Source organism: Mastomys coucha, unplaced genomic scaffold (genome assembly GCF_008632895.1).
Source record: "Mastomys coucha isolate ucsf_1 unplaced genomic scaffold, UCSF_Mcou_1 pScaffold7, whole genome shotgun sequence".
NCBI lineage: Eukaryota > Metazoa > Chordata > Mammalia > Rodentia > Muridae > Mastomys > Mastomys coucha.
The window spans coordinates 39,611,215-39,632,655 of NW_022196913.1; the positions used below are offsets into that span (position 1 = coordinate 39,611,215).

At 41.3% G+C, this 21,441-nt stretch overlaps 1 long non-coding RNA gene across 4 annotated transcripts in view; it reads left to right on the top strand.

Moving 5' to 3' along the window:
• Nucleotides 1-9,363, top strand: part of LOC116082431 — a 60,143-nt gene extending 50,780 nt beyond the window's left edge. For all 4 annotated transcript variants that reach the window (XR_004115296.1, XR_004115300.1, XR_004115298.1 and 1 more), the window contains one exon: nt 8,479-9,363. This is a non-coding gene — a long non-coding RNA (uncharacterized LOC116082431). The remainder of the gene's footprint in view (nt 1-8,478) is intronic.
• The last annotated feature ends 12,078 nt before the right edge of the window (nt 9,364-21,441 follow it).

Consider the following 21,441-nt stretch of genomic DNA (forward strand, 5'->3'; position numbering starts at 1 on the left):
CACACACACACACACACACACACACACACACACACACACAGAGCAAATCAGTCACTGCAGGACTAGGGACATCTCTCACTGAGGCCAGGTAAGGTAGCCCAGTTAGGGAAGGGGATCCACAAGCAGGCATCAAATTCAGGGATAATCCGAACTAGGTAACACCTACACTTGTTGGGGATCTGCATGAAGACCAAGCTGCACATTTTCTACATACGTAGGGTGGGCATGGCCTACGTCCACCCAAGTTCTCTATTTGGTCGGTGGTTCAGACCCCAAGGGTCCATGTTAGTTGACTCTGTTAGTCTTCCTGTAGAGTCCTTTCCATTTTCGGGTCCCTCAATCCTTTTCTCAACTCTTCCATAGTACTCCCCGCGCTCCATCTAATGTTTGGTTGGGGTTTTCTGTATCTGTTTCAGTCAGATGCTGGGTGGAGAATCTCACAGGACAGTAATGCTAGGCTCCTGTCTGCAAGCATAACCGAGTACCATTAATAGTGTCAGGGACCGGTTCTTGCCCATGGGATGGGCCTCAATTTAGGTTGCCATTCCCTCAGTCTCTGCTTTACCTTTCTCCCCGCACATTTTGTAAGCAGGATACATTTTAGGTCAAAGGTTTTATCAATGGGTTTCTGTCCTTATCCCTACACTGTGAGTCCTTCCTAGCTGAAGGAAGTGGCCATTTCAGGATCCTTATCCCCCACTGCTAGGAGTCTCAGCTAGAGCCATCCCCATAGACACCCTGCCTTCCCCAACTTACTGAGGTCTCTGCCACATTCTAGAGATGCCTCCAACTACCTACTCCCATTTTGTTCTCTCTCCCACGCTTTTCTTACACCAGATCCCCTACTTTACTCTGTTCCCCATCCCCTCTCCCAACCAGTTCCCTCCATCCTGCCACCTTCAATATCGCTTTTATTTTCCCTTCTGAGAAAGATTCAACCAGCCTCCCTTGGGCCCTTCTTGTCATTTGAGGTCTTTGGGTCTGTGGATTGTAATGTGGTTATCCTGTACTTTATGGCTAATATCTACTTATAAGTGAATACATACAAGCCCCTATACAGTAGCCCATTAACACTGGTTGAAACATTGCTTACAGTGTTCAATTGCTTTCCTGGTTCAAAGTCTCAAAGTCTTCCACATTCCAAAACACAGCAAGGTTAGCAATACCTCACTCCTGGCTACGTTGTTTTAGTTGTCTTTTTTTCCCATGTGATAAACATATCTAAAACACACACACACACGCATATATATATATATATATATATATATATATATATATATATATATATAAAACAATATGTTTAATTTGAGACTCACAATTTAGAGAGCTAGAGTCCATGACCATCAAGGAGGGGTGCAAAGCAGCTGGTATGGTGCTGGAGAAATAGCTGAGAGCTCACATCTTAATATACAATTATGAGGCTAAGAGAGAGAAAGAGAAGATTCCGAGTGATGTCTTTGGAAGTGTTCAGGCCTACCCCCAGTGACACACCTCCTCCAACAAAACCACACCTCTTAACCCTTCCCAAATAGTTTTACCAAAATGGGGACCAAGTATTCAAACATGAGCCTACTTGGGCCATTCTCTTTCAAATCATCATAGCCCTTTTGGAAGAAAATTGCAATTGTTCTCAACTGCTATCAGAGGTATAACTCCAGGAAACAAACCATACTCTAACTTTAGTGAGAGAAAAGCTTCCTAAGGGTTTGTCTCAATCACATTCTCTGATGGGTTGACTCAGGCAGGCATGGAACTCAGAGCTTTGACACATAATCAGCTGATCCCAGTGCGGTGATCCAGGGACTCTGCCTGGGGGAAGTATGCACCCAGGTTTCATGCCAGTTGTTTATCTGACTTGGAGTGGAAGCAATTGAACATCTAAGCCAAGGTTCTGAAGAATCTAGGCTGCCTGTGCTGGCCTCACTGTTTCTTTCCTTGTAAACTGACAATGTTTGGCTCCCTAGCTATAGCTGGGCAGCAATGGCAGTGTGGTGTGGCTTCATTGGTTTGTCTGGTTATTGGTGCTGTGGTTATGGGGTTATGTGGTTAAAGAGCCAGAGCCTAGCCACTTTCCCCCAAGGATCTACCAGTAGGCCTTTCATGGTGGAATTATTCTTTAAGAATGCATCAAGTTCTTCACTCCCCACCATTAGTTTGGTGTACGCCTACTCGTCCTCCCAACTGAGCCTCTTGAGACAAAGACCTAGAAGACAAAGACCCACATGATTAGAGTGAGGAATTAGATGGGCTCTTCTATGTAGAAAGTAGCATAACTGCATCCATCCTTTCTGAAGAAGCAGACAACTAGGACAGAACTTCATAACAACTGCTTCCAGCCAAATTCTCAGGCATCATACATCTATTGAGTGCTCATTGTGTCTAGGACTCAGGAATGGTTTATAATTGGCTTCTGGGCCCTGTAACTGTCTCTCTACCTTTAGCTTACGGGAAACACATTGTGATCCTGAGTCTAGAAGGGAACACAATAGCAGATGGAAATTCTGACCCAAATTTCTCCTTTTTGTGATCTTTTCTTCTCCAGACACTGGGCAGCAGGCAATTGACCACATGAGTCTCTGATTGTGCAAATGCACATTGTCTTCCCCTTATGTTCCCACACTTTGGACACACTCAGAGGTAGCAATAGTGACAGACATTCTCCAGTCTCAGTGTACTATCCTTCCTGGTCCAAGAAATGCCCCATACTCCCAACTCATTTGAACCTGGCAAATGTGTTGGCTTACAGTGTAGAGTGAACTGAAGGTTAATCATGGGTATGCCAGTCTGGCCTTGAGCTTGAAGACAACATTGTGGGTTTGCATACATCCCTTAAAGGGCCAGAGAATTTGGGAGGTTGAGGGCATACTATGTGCATCCTCAAGTCTGTGCTGCCCACCTGCAGCATAGACTAGTCTTCCAGGAAACAAACAAACAAACAAACAAAACAGCGCTTTTAGCCCTTTGTTAAAAAAAAAAAGAATCATCATTATTCTCAGCCTCTCCCCTAGGTCATTTTCTTTTAGGACAGAAAAATTGTGCTGCTTTATTTTTTGCATGCCTGACACAATCCAGAGTCGCTTGGGAAGAGAGGACCTCAGATGAGGAATTGCCTCTATCACATTGACCTGTAGGCAGGATCATGGGGTGTTTTCTGCAATGCTACCCATGGGCAGGTAATACTGGCTTATATAAGATAAAATGTAGAGCAATCCTTGAAAAGCAAGATAGTAAGACATGTTTCTCTGTGGTCTCTGCATCAAGTTTTGCCTCCAGACTCTTCCTTGAGCTCCTACATTAGCATCCTCAGTGGGGCACTATGTGACACTGAAGTATAAGCCAGTTTGGTTTTGGTTGGTGTTTTATCACAGCAACAGAAATCAAATGAAGGAAGCCATCTCCTGCAGCTTTGATTGCTTTCAAGTCCCTCCTGTCCCTTTTTGATATCTTTGAATTCTCTTCTCCAGTTGAAATCTGGACATGGAACATCAACAAGAGTCTAACTAAGGCCCAAGGGTATAGGATTATGTCCTAGTAATAGCTAGCTGCTGTTTGGACCTAGAGATCAGCTAAAACCTTAGATGTAGCAAACATGCCAGGGAAGGGGCTGTCATAGGCTCTATAGCCAATTTCTCCCAGATGCAGGGCTTTGGGAATGTCTCAAGACTGATGAAAGCTGGAAGGTCTGCGAAGATACTGGAGTCATCCAAGACTCTGCCCCAGATCATGCCCTCCTCATGCCCAACTCCAAGCCTCCATTTGTCTAGCACATAAGGATGGTTCCCCACAGAGCACACTGTTGTCAGGGCACTCTTATTTGGCCTGTGCTCTTCTGGTGGCCTGAATGCCATTCAACCATGGCTACCCTTTTTCCCTCCAAGGCTACATCTCAAGACCTTTCCTGTAAGTTGCATCTTCTGGTGCTGCTGTCCTGAACAAAGCCACTTGCATGCCACTAGTGGTACTTTGCAATAAAGCAGCAGTTGCTGCTACCCTCTTTCTTTGGTTTTATTTTGTTGTTTCCTGTGATGTGTTCTTGCTTTGTAGTTCAGGGTGACTTCAAATTTGGTCTCCTCCTGTCTTGCCCTCCAAAGTCCTAGAATTACAGACTGTAGTACTGCTCCCTAAAAGTTTCTGTTATCTGGGCAGGAGGGGGCGTTAGGGACAGAATCCAGGGTCTTGCATGTATCAAAGAAGTACGTGTCCATTAAGCTGACAAAACTCTCTCTTCTGTTGAATTATGTTGCCACTTCCTTGAAGAGGAAGAAAGATCATGTAATTGCTGTATGCCAGTTGCTATACCTAAGAATGACACTTAATCAGACTATGTCATGAGGCAGCCATCATTGACATATTCATGTTACAGATGAAAACTGCAGAGAAAGCAGAGCACTCGAGTTAGGACTTACACTCGGCTTATGGCAATGGTGTGCCCTTGCAGTGTGAGTCCTGGGGTCTCCTTTAGCCTTATCAGCAGCTGTATTGGTAATGACCTTATAAAAGAATATTTCCAAAGAAATACCTTTTGAGTAGATAGCCTAGTCTCAGGGCAAGTAGAGAAAGCAAACCAGAGATCATTAGCAATTTTGACTTTAGCATAGCTTCTTGAAGAAGGCATTTCATACTTTAAATTTGAGTATGTGTGTGTGGAGGGGATGGTGATAGAAGATAATGTGCTGGTCTCCAATTGGTTAAAGACAGGGATGTCTACCATTTCTCCCATCCTTTTATCTCCTTTAAAGAACAGAGAGGGTACAGCCCAGTTGGGCAGGTCTGGCATCCAAGACTATTCTCTCCTGGCCCAGGCTGGCCTAGGCTGCCACCCTCCTATGCACAGGCCTTGGTGGGGTTGCAGCTGACATCTTCCATCTTGTGTGATCTCAGCTATGCTCTGAGATGGCAGAACATAAAGCCAGAGCCTCAACCCCAATTCTGGAGACACTATGTTCTCTCCCCACACTGTTCTGTTTCCCCTCCCTGACATTGGGACTCTCCATACCTTGCAGCCTGCTATGGAGTGTCTGTCTCTTTCACAGGGCAGAGTGGTGTCAGAGCCCCTAGCCTGTCTTTGGTGCTGAATGTTCAGGAAGCCTCATTGCTAGCTTCCTTGTGGTCTTTCTAAATATCATGTCAAGGACAAGCCAAATGGGTCTGCTAGGATTCTTCCCTGTCAAAGCCAGAGGCAAAGAACATTCGTCAGGTATTTTTGAGACTCGGACTCTTTAAGTATCTGTCCCTTAGCTCTCACTCTGAGTCACAACTAAGCTGGCCTTGGAGTCAGCTCTCTAAAGTTGGCTCTCTGCCCTGACTGTTTTGCCTTGACCCAATGACAGTTGGTAGAGGCTATGGCAGAAAGCTTTGAGGGAGAGCCTTTGCAGTAGAGGATTTGGCCTTGTCTCTCTCTTTTTTGTTGTTGTTGTTGTTTTGTTTTGTTTCGTTTTTTCTTTTTTCGAGACAGGGTTTCTCTGAATAGCACTGGCTGTCCCAGAACTCACTCTATCAACCAGGCTGGCCTCGAACTCAGAAATCCACCTGCCTCTGCCTCCCAAGTGCTGGGATTAAAGGCGTGCATCACCACCACCTGGCTATGTTTCTGGTTTTACTGTCCATGAGACAAGTGTCCATACTGACCCAGTGGCCACACAGAGACTGGAAGCCTGACTGCTTACTGTGTCTTACTATGACTCATGACTGGAAGTGGGTCTCAGATGGCTCTGTGGTTTGCCTCTTACCCATACCGCACACAGGATTTCTCTAACTCTGGAGAGCCAGGAACACATGAGAAAACATGACTCTTGTCCTCTTACTGGAAACACTCTTTCTTGGGTTGTTAGGGTGGAGAATTAAAAGCAAAGCAAGCCCAAAGCAGGGGCACTTAAGATAATACATAGAATCAAGAAAATACATTCAGCAAAATGGCTAAATACAAATTTAACTCAATTTTGTAGCCTCCTCTACATAAACGATAAACGGACTGAGAAAGATGTTAGAGAAAGAGTACCCTTCACAATAGCCACAAATAGCACAAAATACCTTGGTGCAACTATAACCAAACAAGTGAAAGACCTATATGGCAAGAACTTCAAGAAAGAAATCTCTGAATAGTGAAATTAAGGAAGATATCAGAAGCTGGAAAGATCTCCCTTGCTTATGGATCAGTAGGATTAACATAGTGAAAATGGCCATCTTATCAAAAGCAATCTACTGATTCAATGAAATTCCCATCAAAATTCCAACACAATTCTTCACAGATCTTGAAAGAACAATTCTTAACTTCATATGAAAAATAAAAAGCTCAGGATATCTAAAACGATCCTGAACAGTAGAAGGACTTCTGGAGGCATCACTTTTCCTTCAAGTATAGACTTCAAGCTGTACCACAAAGCACTGCACGGTATTGGTATAGAAACAGACAGGGAGATCATATGTAAGAAGAACAAGGTAGAGAGAAGGGAGATCGGCTGGGAGGGGGCAATCTCTAGGAGGTGCCAGATGGGGGGAAGGGTAATCTCTAGAAAGTGTAAGAGACCTGGGATGGAGAGAGGCCCCGGAGGGTCTAAGGGGATCTCTAGCTGACATTCTTAGCAGATTCTGAATCCTGAAATGACCACTTCCTGTAGCCAGGCAGGACTCCCAGTGGAAGAATAAGGATAGCAACCCATCCACAAACCCTTAGACCTCAAATTTGTCCTGCTTACCAGATATACATGGACAAAGAGAGAGCAAATTGCTGCAGGAATGGCCAACCAATGACTGCCCCAAATTGAGACCCATCCCACTGGCAAGAACCAATCACTGACAGTTATGCTTGCAGACAAGAGCCTAGCATAACTGTCCTCTGAAAGGCTCCACCCAGCAGCCAATGAAAAGAGATGCAGAGACCCACACCCAAACATTAGACAGAACTCAGGAGTCTTACGCAAGAGTTCGTAGAACGATTGAGAGACCCAAAGAAGACAGGGACTCTACAGGAAGACCTACAGAGTCAACTAACCTGGACACTCGGGGGGGGGTGTGTGTCTCAGAGACTGAATCACCAACTAAAGAGTGAGCACAGGCTGGACCTAGGGCCCCTGCACCTATGTGGCAGATGAGCAGCTTGGTCTTCTTGAGGGTTCCCCAAATAACTGGAGCATGGGCTGTGCTTGAGTCTGCCTGCCTGCCTGCCTGCTGCCTGCCTGCCTGCCTGCCTGTGGATCGGAGCTCCTAAATGGACATCCTGTCCTGTCTCAGTGGGAGAGGATTTTCTAGTCTGGCAGAGACTATGATGTTGAGGGATTGATAACCAGAGGGGTTGATACTCAAAAGAGAAGGGGAAGGGAAGATGGAGGTAAGGACTTGCATGAGAGGGTACTGGGAGGAGAGGAAGAGTTAATATTGGGTTGTAATGGAAACAAATAAATAAATTTAATAGAAAAAAACAATACATTCAAAATATCCTCCACACCTCAGTGTTGTCTGGGACTTCATGCAAGTTATTCAACTTTTACAAGAAAAATCTATTGTTCAGTAACCCTCCTGTATTCTCAGGACACCCATATCCTAGTGGCATCGATGTCCCAGGCTTTACTTCCCAAGATACTAGCACTTTCAGGAAAAAATTCTGAGGGTTGTTTTTCTCTTCCTGCATGAATGGAAAAGTAGCAGAATTTTGTTACTTGACTATCAGCCAAAGTGAGGTAAACAAGAGAATGTTCATGTCAAAGCACTTCTATGCCAGAAAAGACAGTACTTGAAACAATAGCACCCTGCTCTCAGTGTGTGGACTTCCTGTCATGAAAGGGTTAAGGCAGACAAACATGACTGAGGAAGGCTGCAGGGTTGGGATGTGTGCACCCATGGGAAACAGCAGGACAACAATATGGGAGAGGAGTCACTTCCAAAAGTCATCATATCACCTACCTCAGTACAGACCAGAATGCTCTCCTCTCAGGAGGGTAGTATGTGGCAGTCCACAGAAAGCCCTTCAGACCCCATACACTTAACTTACCTACTCCCTTCACTACACTGAAATTCCACAGAGATGTCAGCATACCTTCCTACTCCACAAGTGCTGTGCTTGGGGTGGGATAGCACACATTCTCTCTCAGATTACCTACACTAGTTCCATACCATCCATGAACCAGAGTCTAGAAAAAAACGAAAGTCTCCTACTTCCTGCCAATCAAATTCTTCCCCAGGCCAGGCAAGAGTATCTTAGCACAACTCCTGGTGCTTATTGTCTTTATAAACTTGACTGTATTTTTTTTTTTTCAGATAGAATAAATGGCTTAATGTTCTACACAGTGTTACATTTCCAGTAGTCACTGCAGACCACAGGGGTATGGATAACTGATTATTCACTAATCCTGACCCTCATTTGGATTGGTCATTTCAACTTTTCCTCACAGGCATCTCTCATTACAGCTGCTAATATTGCACCTCTCCTCGATGGTTTATGTCCTATCTCTCAACCTTGTCTCAACCCACCTTCCGGTCTAGGTGTTAAGTAGTGAAGAAGCCATGGGTCTCCTGCAAGTCAAGGAAAGAGCTATGAGGTGCTGTTGTGTCTTCAAACCCCATTACAAGAACATCAAACACTGAACGATCTAAGTCATAAAACTGACAAGATGAGTGGATGAGTACTACCAGCCGGGGTGCATCACAAACACTCTTACTCCATACAGATTCACCATGAAAGTCTTTAGTTCGGTGGTTATTAATTTCAGAGATTTCTTAAACACCCTTTTCTCAAAATATTGTATTCACACATTTTTGCTTAATAGTTTTACAGGTTTCACTGAGCTGCTAAACAGCCTGTAGGTATGATGCAATGTAAACAATTAAAAGATGCAACTATTTCACCTACCAGCTTACAACTTAAAGGAAAGAAGAGCATGCCAAACAAGAGTGTGTCATAATGGAAGGCATACAGTGAAATGGCAAAACGTATATGCAAGCTGATTACATAGATGTGTCAAGGAGATACACATTAACTGAACTTGCTTGAGTTACTTTAGAAGTTCCTTTCCTTATATGCTTATAAGTGAGCGCCCTGGGGAATGCATATATGATTGCCATCTAAGTCAACTGAGGCTTCTGCAGAACTGCTGCTGTGTTGGACAGAGCAAGCATCAAATGTTTGTGACAAGATTGAGGTTGGTGGGGATGCCACTGCAAAGCCTTTTAAAGGAGTCTCCATTAAAGTTTGGAAAGAGATTTAACAGTTGGAAAGACACAACATTAATATGACAGGAACCACAACCAATAGAAAAGGACCAGTAGTAAACATGGTGACTCTTTGGAATTGAGTGTTTTTGGCATTTATTGAAACTTTAGGAGCACATAGGAGCATGCAAACACATAGGTAATAAATCTACTTGAAAGCCATTTCTCTTGCCTCTCTTGTATCCTCATATTATTTAAAGAGATCCTCTTTCTCCACAAAAGAAGTTCTTGCAAAACCCATCTGAAGTACTTTGTTGGCTCTTCAGGCCATGGGTAACAATGACCTGACCCATAGCAGGGAGTTGAGATGGAATGCCAGGTAGACATAGATGCACAGGAAAAGGTGTACTGTACAGAAAGTAACTGCAGCTTGAGGATACTTCCCAGGTTAGGAGAGCCAAAGATGGGGTTGTCATTGGACCAACAGCTTTGTGAATTAGCTTCATAGAAGCTATTTCTACAATGCCTAAAACTTAGAACTGTAGAGAGTTTCAGGTTACCACTCTCTTAACAACAGGAAGTGGAATTCTTTGGATTTAAACCTCTTTTTATTGAAAATTATTTTTATTGAAAATATGATTATTTGGATCAAATTCTTTCAACTTATATCTGCTTTAACTTAGGTCTGTATTTTTTCTCAAATAATTTTTTTTTTGTCTGTGACGGTAATAGAACCTAGAAACTTGTCTTAGTTACTGCTCTATTGCTGTAAAGAGACACCATGATTAAAGCAATTATTATAAAACAATGTATTTAATTATGGTTTCAGAGATCTAGTCCATTATAATCATTGCAGGAAGCATGATGGCAGACAGGTAGCTATGGGACTGGTAGGTCATATCCTGATCCACAGGCAGACAGGCAGGTGTGGAATAGAGAGGTGGGGTGAGGGTTGTAGCCTGCCATGGGCTTTTGAAACTTCAAAGCCTACACCCTGAGAAAACAAGGTCCCACCCTCTCCAACAAGACAACCCCTCCTAATACTTTTAATCCTTCTCAGATAATACCACCCTCTGGTGACTAAGCAAACTAATATATGAGCCCATGGGGCCATTCTCATTCAAACCACATAGAGCTATATACCCCTATGCTTCCAAATTTTACTCACACAAGGGCCTGTGAAATTGTGCTGTGATTTTTTTTTTAACCAAGTTTGGTGACTGAGTTTGATTCCCAGGACCCACATGGTGGCAGAGAGAACTGATCTGCATGAGTGTCCTATGAGTTCCACTTGTGTGATGTGGCATGCAGACACTCGCACACGATAACAAACACACAAATAGATTTTGTAATACAGGGTGTTCTGTAGCCCAGGCTCATGGTTTACTTGGATTAGCTGGTTTTGACAGTTTTTTGCTGGATAACACACAAGCAGAAAAGTATGTGCAAATCATAACTGTACACATTGATAGAGTTCCACCAGCTGAATATTTCAGAATAACCAGTATATGATCAAGGAAGTACAGCTTCACTCAGCTCCCAAAGTCCCCTGTGCCTCTTTCAATCTGGGCTCTCTGGAAAAACAGTCAGTCCCTTCAATCATTGAGCCAACTCTCCAACCCACAAGTCTATAACACAGGCTGATCTTGAAATTGTGATCCCCCTGCCTCCACCTCCTTCAGAAAATCCTACTAGCATACATCACTACAACTGGCTTGTTTTCTAAGAGATAGAGAGAGAAAGAAGGTGTGGAGTTGAAAGGATGGGGAGGTGAGGAGGATCTAGAAAGAGATGAGAGGGGAAACAGGGGTCAGACTGTATTATATGAAAATAACTTCATTTCAATAAAAATAAAAATAAAATTTTAGACTGAAGTAGAACTTGATAGAATGTAGAAGTTTCAAGAATAGCTCTAAGGAAGTTACAAATGTCTACAAGCATAGATGAGTCATATTTTTTCCTCAGGAAAATTATTAGTTTCCTGATTTACATACAGAATTGTGTTTGGAAGTAGAAGACAGAATTTGGGAATTTCTGTCAAGGCAATTCTGTGGCTATTGTCAGTACATGCAACTCTAGAACATTACTGAAAACTTAAGCACAAAATTTGACAGGAATTCCTAGCATGATGGGAGAATGCCAAAGTAACCAGGGAAAATAATGGCAAAATGAGCAATTCCTGGTTAATTAATTAATTGTAAGATGTAAGGAAAAGATCTTCTCTCTGGTGGCTGTCTTAAGGTAGAACCAGCCAGGAGGCACAGGGCACAGAAGCAGCAGAGCAGCTGGGACAGCATCCTTTCTGCCTCCATCTGCACCCAGGAGCTGGGGCTGATCCACAGTCCTCTGTGAAGAGGTCTTGCCAGGAGAGAGCTAATCTCCCAGGAGTGCTGACACAGGCTTACAGACCCATAGGAGGAACAAGCTTGAGCCAGAGACAGCAAGAACATCTAACACAAGAGATTACCAGATGGTGAAAGGCAAACACAAGAATCTTACCAACAGAAACCAAGACTATTTGGCATCATCAGAACCCAATACCCCCACCATAGCAAGTCCTGGATACCCCAACACACCGGAAAAGCAAGATTTGGATCTAGAAATCATATCTCACTATGGTGGTAGAGGATATTTTAAGAAGAACATAAATAAATCCCTTGAAGTAATACAAGAGAACACAGGTAAACAGATATAAGCCCTAAAAAAGGAAACACAAAAATCTCATAAAGAATTACAGAAGACCACAAGTAAACAAGTACAAGCCCTTAAAGAGGAAACACAAAAATCCCTTGAAGAACCACAGGAAAACACAATCAAACAAGTAAAGGAATTGAACAAAACCATCCAGGATCTAAAAATGGAAGTAGAAACAATTATGACATCACAAAGGGAGACAATTCTGGATATAGAAAACCTAGGAAAGAAGTAAGAAGCCATAGATGCAAACATCACCAACAGAATACAAGAGATAGAAGAGAGAATCTCAGGGGCAGAGACACCATAAAAACATTGACACAACAGTCAAAGAAAATGCAAGAAGCAAAAAGCTCCTAACCCAAAACATCCAGGAAATCCAGGATTCAATGAGAAGACCAAACCTAAGGATAATAGGTATAGAAGAGAGTGAAGATTCCCAATGTAATGAGCCAGTAAATATCTTCAACAAAATTATAGAAGAAAACTTCCCCAACCTAAAGAAAGAGATGCCCATGAACACACAAGAAGGCTACAGAATTCCAAATAGTTTGGACCAGAAAAGAAATCCCTCCTGTCACAAAATAATCAAAACACCAAATGCACAAAACAAAGAAAGAATATTAAAAGCAGTAAGGAAAAAAGTCAAGTAACATATGAAGGCAGACCAGGCAGATGTCATACAGACCCTAAGAGATCACAAATGCCAGCCCAGGATGCTATACCCAGCAAAACTTTCAATTACCATAGATGAAAAAAACAAGATATTCCAAGACAAAACCAAATTTACACAATATCTTCCCACAAATCCAGCCCTGCACAGGATAGTAAATGGAAAACTCCAACATAAGGAGGAAAACTACACCTGAAAAAAGTCAAGAAATTTGTCTTTCAACAAAACAAAAAGAAGATAGCCACATGAACTGATTCCAACTCTAACAACAAAAATTACAGAAAGCAACAATTACTTTTCCTTAATATCTATTAATATCAATGGACTCAATTTCCCCAATAAAAAGACATAGACTAATATAGTAGTTACATAAACAGGACCTAACATTTTGCTCCATACAGGAAACCCACCTCAGTAACAAAGATAGACACTATCTCAGAGTAAAGGCTGGAAAACAATTCTCTAAGCAAATGGTTCCAAGAAACAAGCTGGAGTAGCCATTCTACTATCTAATAAAAGCCACTTTCAACCTAAAGTGATCAAAAATGATGAGGAACACTTCACACTCATCAAAGGTAAAATCTACCAAGATGAACTCTCAATTCTGAACATATATGCTCCAAATGCAAGGGCAACCACATTCATATAAGAAACTTTACTAAAGCTCAAAGCATAGAATAATAGTGGGAGACTTCAACACTCCTCTCTCTGCAATGAACAGATCATGGAAACAGAAACTAAACAGAGACACAGTGAAACTAACAGAAGTTATGATACAAATGGATTTAACATATTTATAGAATATTTTATCCTAAAAGAAAAGGATATAACTTCTTCTCAGCACCTCATGATACCGTCTCCAAAATTGACCACATAATTGGTCACAAAACAGGCCTCAACAGATACAAGAAGATCAAATTCCATACATCCTACCAGATCACCAAGGACTAAGGCAGATCCTCAATAACAACATAAATAATGGAAAGCCCACATACACATGGAAGCTTAATACTCTACTCAAGATAACTTAGTCAAGGAAGAAATAAGAAAGAAATTAAAGACGTTTTAGAGTTTAATGAAAATGAAGCCACAACATACCCAGTCTTATGGGACACAATGAAAGCAGTACTAAGAGGAAAACTCATAGCTCTGAGTGCCTCCAAAAAGAAACTAAAGAGAGCATACACTGGCAGTTTGACAGCACATCTGAAAGCTCAAGAACAAAAAGAAGCAAATTCACCCTAGAGTAGTGGATCGCAGGAAATAATCAAACTCAGGGTTGAAATCAACCAAGTGGAAACAAAAAGAACTATACAAAGAATCAACCAAACCAGAAGCTGGTTCTCTGAAAAAAAAATAAACAAATTAGATAAACCCTTAGTCAGACTATCTAGAGGGCACAGAGATAGTATCCTAATTAAGTATCCTCAAAGATGAATACTACTTGATCATGGTGGGTTATTGTTTTGATGTGTTCCTGGATTCAGTTTAACAAAATCAGAAATGAAAAGGGAGACATACCAACAGAATCTGAGGAAATACAAAAAAAAAAAAAAAATCATTGGATCCTACTGAAAAGTCTATACTCAACAAAACTGGAAAACCTGGATGAAATGAACAATTTTCTAGATATATACCAAGTACCAAACTTAAATGAAGATCAGATAAATGATCTAAACAGTCCCATATCTCCTAATGAAATAGAAACAGTCATCAATTGTTGGGAACCATGAGAGCCCTGAGATAAACATCCTGCCCCAGCTAATTGAGAACCCTGAGATTAACATCCTGCCTGACAATCACAAGGATCGGCTTGGCCCTGGGAAAAGAACATTCACGGAAATCCACCCCCTCTCCACCTGTCACCCCGGAGCTCAACCCCAGAAGATTTTGTAACCTTCCATCTCCCTCCTTCCTCTCCCCCTTCCCTTGTAAACTTCCTTCTTTCTCCTTCTTCTCCCCCTCCCTCCAAGATTTTTGCTTTAAATATGCTCTCCTCAACCAAGTAAACGGCTCTTGACAAGCAATGCTTCCTTGAGTCCTGTTGTCTCTCTCGCCCATTCTTTATTCACAGGTTGTGACCCTCCTCATTCCCCCGAACTACTGGACCTGCAGGCCAGGTCAATCAATAGTTTCCCAACCAAAAAAAGACCAGGACCAGATGGGTTTAGTGCAGAGTTTTATCAGACCTTCAAAGAAGACCCAATACCAATACTCCTCAAACTATTCCACAAAATAGAAACAGAAGGTACTCTGCCTAATTCGTTCTATGGAGCCACAAGTACTGTGATACCTAAGCCATACAAATACCTAACAAAGAAAGAAAACTTCAGACCAATTTCCCTTACGAATATCGATGCAAAAATACTCAATAAAATTCTCCCAAACTGAGGCCAAGAACACTTAAAAACGATCACCCATCATGATCAAGTAGGCTTCATCCCAGAGATACAGGGATGGTTCAATATACAGAAATCCATCAATGTAATCTACTATATAAACAAACTCAAAGAAAAAAAAACATATGATCATTTCATTAGATGCTGAGAAAGGGTTTGCCAAAATCCAACACTCCACTTGATAAAAGTCTTGGAAAGATCAGGAATTCAAGGCCCATACCTAAACATAGTAAAAGCAATATACAGCAAACCAGCAGCCAACATCAAACTAAATGGAGAGAAACTTGAAGCAATTGCATTAAAATCAGGAACTAGTCAAGGCTGCCCATTCTCTCCCTACCTTTTCGATATTGCTCTAGAATTCCTAGCCAGAGCAATTAGACAACAAAAGGAGATCAAAGGAAATTGGAAAGGAGGTAGTCATATTTTCACTATTTGCAGATGATATGATAGTATACTTAAATGACCCCAAAAATTCCACCAGAGAACTCCTAAACCTGATAAACAACTTCAGCAAAGTAGCTGGATATAAAATTTACTCAAGCAAGTCAGTGGCCTTCCTCTACACAAAAATAAACAGGCTGAGAGAGAAATTAGGGAAACAATACCCATCACAATAATCACAAATAATTTAAAATACCTTGGTGTGACTCGAACTAAGCAAGTGAACTTCAGGTCTCTGATGAAAGAAATCAAAGATCCCAGAAGATGGAAAGATCTCCCATGCTCATGGATTGGCAGGATTAATATAGTAAAAGTGTCCATCTTGCCAAAAGCAATCTACTGATTCAATGCAATACCCATCAAATTCCAAATCATATTATTCACAGAATTATAAAGAGCAATTTCCATCTTCATCTGGAATAACAAAAAAACTAGGATAGTGAAAAACTATTCTCAACAATAAAAGAACTGGTGGAATCACCATCCCTGACCTCAAGCTGTATTACAGAGCAATTGTGATAAAGAACTGCATGGTATTGGTACAGTAACAGGCAGGTAGATCAATGGAATAGAATTGAGGACCCAGAAATGAACCTACACACCTCTGGTCACTTGATCTTTGACAAAGGACCCAAAACCATACAGTGGGAAAAGGACAGCATTTTCAACAAATGGTGCTGGCTCAACTTGTGGTTAGCATGTGGAAGAATACAAATTGATCCATTCATATCTCTTTATACAAAGCTCAAGTCCAAGTGGATCAAGAACCTCTACATAAAACCATATATACTGAATCAAACAGAAGAGGAAGTGAGGAAGAGCCTTGAGCACATGGGCACAGGAGAAAATTTCCTGAACAAAACACCAATAGCTTATACTCTAAGATCAAGAATTGACAAATGGGACCTCATAAAACTGCAAAGCTTCTGTAAGGCAAAGGACACTGTCAATAGAACAAAACAGCAACCAACAGATTGGGAAAAGATATTTACCAATCCTACATCTGATAGAGGGCTAATATCCAATATACACAAAGAACTCAAGAAGTTAGACTCCAGAGAACCAAATAACCCTAGTAAAAATGGGGTACAGAGCTAAAGAATTCTTATCTGAGGAATACCAAATGACTGAGAAGCACCTAAAGAAATGTTCAACATCCTTAGTCACCACGGAAAAGCAAATCAAAACAACCTTGAGATTCCACCTCACACCAATCAGAATGGCTATTATCAAAAACTGAGGTTATAGCAGATGCTGGAGAGGTTGTGGAGAAAGAAGAGCACTCCTTCATTGCTGGTGGGAATGAAAGCTGGTACAACCACTCTGGAAATTAGTTTTGCCAGTTCCTCAGAAAATTGAACATAGTACTACCTGAGGACCCAGCAATACCACTACTCCTGGACATATACCCAGAAGATGCTCCAATATGTAATAAGGACACATGCTCCAGTATGTTCATAGCAGTCTTATTTATAATAGCCAGAAGCTGGAAACAATCCAGATGTCCCTCAACAGAGGAATGGATAAAGAAAATGTGGTACATTTACACAATGGAATACTTAACTCAGCTATTAAAAGCAATGAATTTATGAAATTCTTAGGGAAATGGATGGATCTGGAGAATATCATTATGAGTGAGGTAACCCAATCACAGAAGAACACACATGGTATGTACACAATGATAATTGGATATTAGTCCAATAGCTTGGAATACCCAAGATACAATCAACAAACCAAAAGAAACTCAAGAAGAAGGAAGACCAAAGTGTAGATACTTCAATCCTTCTTAGAAGGGGGAACAAAATACCCATGGAAGGAGTTTCAGAGACAAAGTGGGGAGCAGAGTGAAGGAAGGACAATCCAGAGACTACCCCATCTAGGTATCTTTCTCATATACAATCACCAAACCCAGACACTATTGTGGATGCCAGCAAGTCCTGGCTGACAGGAGCCTGATATAGCTGTCTCCTGAGAAGCTCTGCCATTGCCCAACTAATACAGAAATGGATGCTCACAGCCATCCATTGGACTGAGCCCAGGATCCCCAATGAAGGAGGTAGAGAAAGGACCCAAGGAGCTGAAGGATATTCTAGTCCCATAGGAGAAACAACAATATGAACTAACTAGTACCCCCAGAGCTCACAGGGACTAAACCACCAACTAAAGAGTACACATGGTGGGACTCATGGCTCCAGCTGCATATGTAGCAGAGGATGGCCTAGTCGGTCATCCATGGGTGGAGAGGCCCTTTGTCCTGTGAAGGCTCTATGCCCTAGTGTAGGGGAATGCCAGGGCCAGGAAGTGGGAGAGGGTGGGATGGTGAGCAGGGGGACTGAGGAGGGAATAGGGTTGTTTTCCAGAGGGGAAACCAGGAAAGGGGATAACATTTGAAATGTAAATAAAGAAAATATCTAGTAAAAAAAGATGTAAGATAAAAATAAGACCCTCATGAAAAAGGAATGTGTCCTAGTGGAAATATTATATAGCAAAGTTGGGTGAGGAAGAGCAACAGGGCCCAACACTTAGACCTCCTATCATGGCTACTTGTCTTTAATGTTTGCCACTCATGGTGCAGCCCATAGGCCAAAAGCTAGAAACACTGCCAAATCATGCGTTTAGTTAGGTGTCTCAGTTCTTTTTCTGCTGCTGCTTGAACCTTGAGTCTTATTTAGTTTTCTTTGTTAAAATAAGCTCTACTACATTTAATTAATCTACAAAGTTTTCCTTGTAATACTTATTTTAGAATGGTATCTAAGAATTTCTGACCACTTCTTTAATTCTGTGGTATTCAACCTGTAGGTCACAACTCCTTTTAGGGTTGAATGACCCTTTCACAGGGGTGGCCTAAGACCACCAAAAACCATAAGTATTTATATTATGATCCATAGAAGTAGCAAATTACAATTATGAAGTAGCAGTGAAAATAATGTTGTAGTTGGGGGTCACCCAAACATGAGGATCTCTATTAAAGGATTACAGCATCAGGTAAGTTGAGAACCATTGATTTAACTTCTTCTAAACAAGCTTGGTTTCGTACAACCAGTTACTGAGTCATTCAACTAAATGAGGAAACAGAATGATTCCAAGCTACTAAAAAATTCAAAAGCTCAAACCAGTGTGTCATTTTGATAAATTACACCTTAAAATTGCTACAGAGGCATGTAACCCTGAGGTCCTCAGAACTGAAACAGCTCTAGTCAGCCCTCTAAGGTATAAGGTAACTCACATGCCACCAAATGAGATATGCAAATGAAATAAGCCAACCAACATTCACTGGGCCTAATGGGTACAAGCTCTCAGACTAGTGTTGATGTAGCAAGTCACAATCCATTCCCATGGTCAGTTCAGAGACACAAGACAAAGTAGGATGCAGTACCACCAGAGGAAGATTTCACCCTAGCAACATATGCACACAGTGTGAAGCTTCCCTTTATTTATATATCACTGTAATTTTTTTTGATGAAATAGAAGCACTCTAGAAGCTTTTTCTGCTTAGAGCTATAAGTTCTTGTAATCTATGCCTGGACAGGAACAAAAGGTCAGATGTAAAGAGATGATGTCATCCATGATCACAAAGCATGCCAAAGGAAAGAAGCCACTGAGATTTATTTTAGGAAGACCAATATTGGGCAATAAAGATGAAAATATTGTATAATAGTCCATCAAATGTCTGAGCTCTTTCAAGAAGAGGCCATTCTACACTCAATTGTGAGCCCTGATTTTCCATAACGTGCATATGGGTAGTTCAGTAACTTTCAGTATGTGTGTGAGATTGTCTACAGCTGCTGTGTTAGTTCTTGAATTGATGTCTAGATTAAATCACATTTAAGACTCCCTAAGTTGAAGAGTTGGGGGACTGAAGGCAAATATGATCAAAACATATATGGAATCCTCAAAGAACTAATACATTTTTCAAAGGACACCTTAAGTTATCTGTAGTGATGTGAGAGGCATTCAAAAGGAAGACATAAGTAGAAACATATGCCCCTTCCCTACTAAAAAAATTAAACAAAGGCAGTATACCATCCAGGAAGTATTTCAAAGGTTAAGACTCATCAAAGTCTAGATAGATGACAATTTATATTTAGTGACAATTTCTATAGTTCCTTTGACACACAGAGAACAACTGTATATCATTATAAATTCACATAGGAACTTTCTGGGTGCTATTCCAGATATAGAAATTTTAGGCAAGAAAATCAATACACTCTTAGAGCTTTGGTTATATATCTATGATGTAAAAAGAAAATCCACTTTTTGGGGGGTTAGAGATATGGCTCAGTAATAAGAGTGCTTGCTCTGAAAGCATGACAGGACAAGTTTAAATCCCATCACTCATGTAAAAAGTTGGGCATAATTACATGTGCTTACAATCCCAGTATTGGGGCATAAAAACAAGTGAGTTCTGACAGGTCAACTCACCAGTTCAAAACAGTAATAAAATAGAGAGTGATAAAGGAAGGCACCAGATGTTCTCCTTTGACCATTGCATGTACACACATGGGCACACTCATTTGCATACATCACACAACCCCCCCCCCCACACACACACACATACACAGTGTTCCCCTACAATAAAGAGACACCATTTCTATTTTACCTGACAAGGACAGAAGTATATTTTAGTGCCATAACTTAAGACAGCATGAGTTCTATACTCTTGTCATATTTAGCCTACAAATTGTCTCACCACTGATCTGCTGGACTAAGTATGTCTGCCTCTTTGAAGACAAACTGTCGGCCCTCTGCTAGGACCTCTGAGTCTGACTGCAAGTGAGGGCTGTATATAGTTTCTTTATCTGGCCTACCAACACACTGCTCATGCATGACCCAAGAAATTCCATCATCACTTGCAGTGATGTATACAAGCTGTATCTAAGTAAGTCCCAAAAGTATGAGTAATTTGCATTCCCAGCTTATGCAAACTCCCACAGTATCATCTGTCATGGTACTGCCTCTCTCTTTCAGCTTATATTTATGTCTTCATGTTACAGTCTCTAGGACCAGATGACTGAACAAGAAAATAATTCAACTTTAATCTGCAGATAGATGTACATGCTGTGTGAATTCCAATCAGAGAGGGACCACTGGAACATATGTCCTCAATTGGATGTATATGCCCTAAAGCATAGTGGACAAGAAAAAAAATACTGGAAAAGCAAAATTTTGAGTGTTACATATGATTTTTCTACTGTATCTGGAAGGAAAAGTATTGAGTAGATGAATTGCACTGATTTGAAAGCAAGGTCTGAATGTTTAGCCACATAGCTAAACCAAACATTTAGCTCAAAACAAGGTACATTAGAACAAGAAAGTTCATGAAGGCAGTTCGTAAAGGAAAGGATGATGAATTTTGTGGCTTATGTGTTACTCACCAAAAGTTCTGTTAGGAGGCTGTGTCTTAGTTTCGTGACTATTGAGGTGAAAAAAAAAATGCATCTACAAAAGTAATGTCAGGGAGAAGGTGTTTATTTTATTGTGCAGATCCAGGTGCAATTGATCATGGCAGAGAAGTTAATGTGACAGGACCTTTAAGCAGTTGGACATATTATGTCCACAAGACAGCAATAGGTGCATGCATGCATGCTGCTCAGTTGTCTTTCTCCTACCCAGGAATGGTCCTGCCTACAATTAAATTTGGTCTTTCCACATCAATTAATGCAATCAAAATAATTCATCCCAGGCATTTCCAGGTCCATCTCCCAGTGATGCCTGATTCTATCTAGGTGACAGTTAGTACTAACCATCATGGTTAGATAGGGTCGGCGACCCACTTGATGGAGTCAGGCAGCTTCTCTCCTAGGATGCACTACAGGGAAAAACCCCTGCCTTGCAGCTGGTTAACACTAGATGCCTCTCATCTCCAATGAGACTATGTCTCCTCCTTGCCAGAGTAGAAAGTCTCAAGATATGTATGTGCACAAGTATTTCCACACTTCTACAGGAGACAATATTGATTTGAACTGTCTTTCATCATCTGTATTCCACCAACATTGACTATCACCAAGGAATTACAGTTTACACCTAGGGATGAGAGATGATTGGTTAATAGGATTCTTTTTTGTTTGTTTGTTTTTGTTTTTGTTT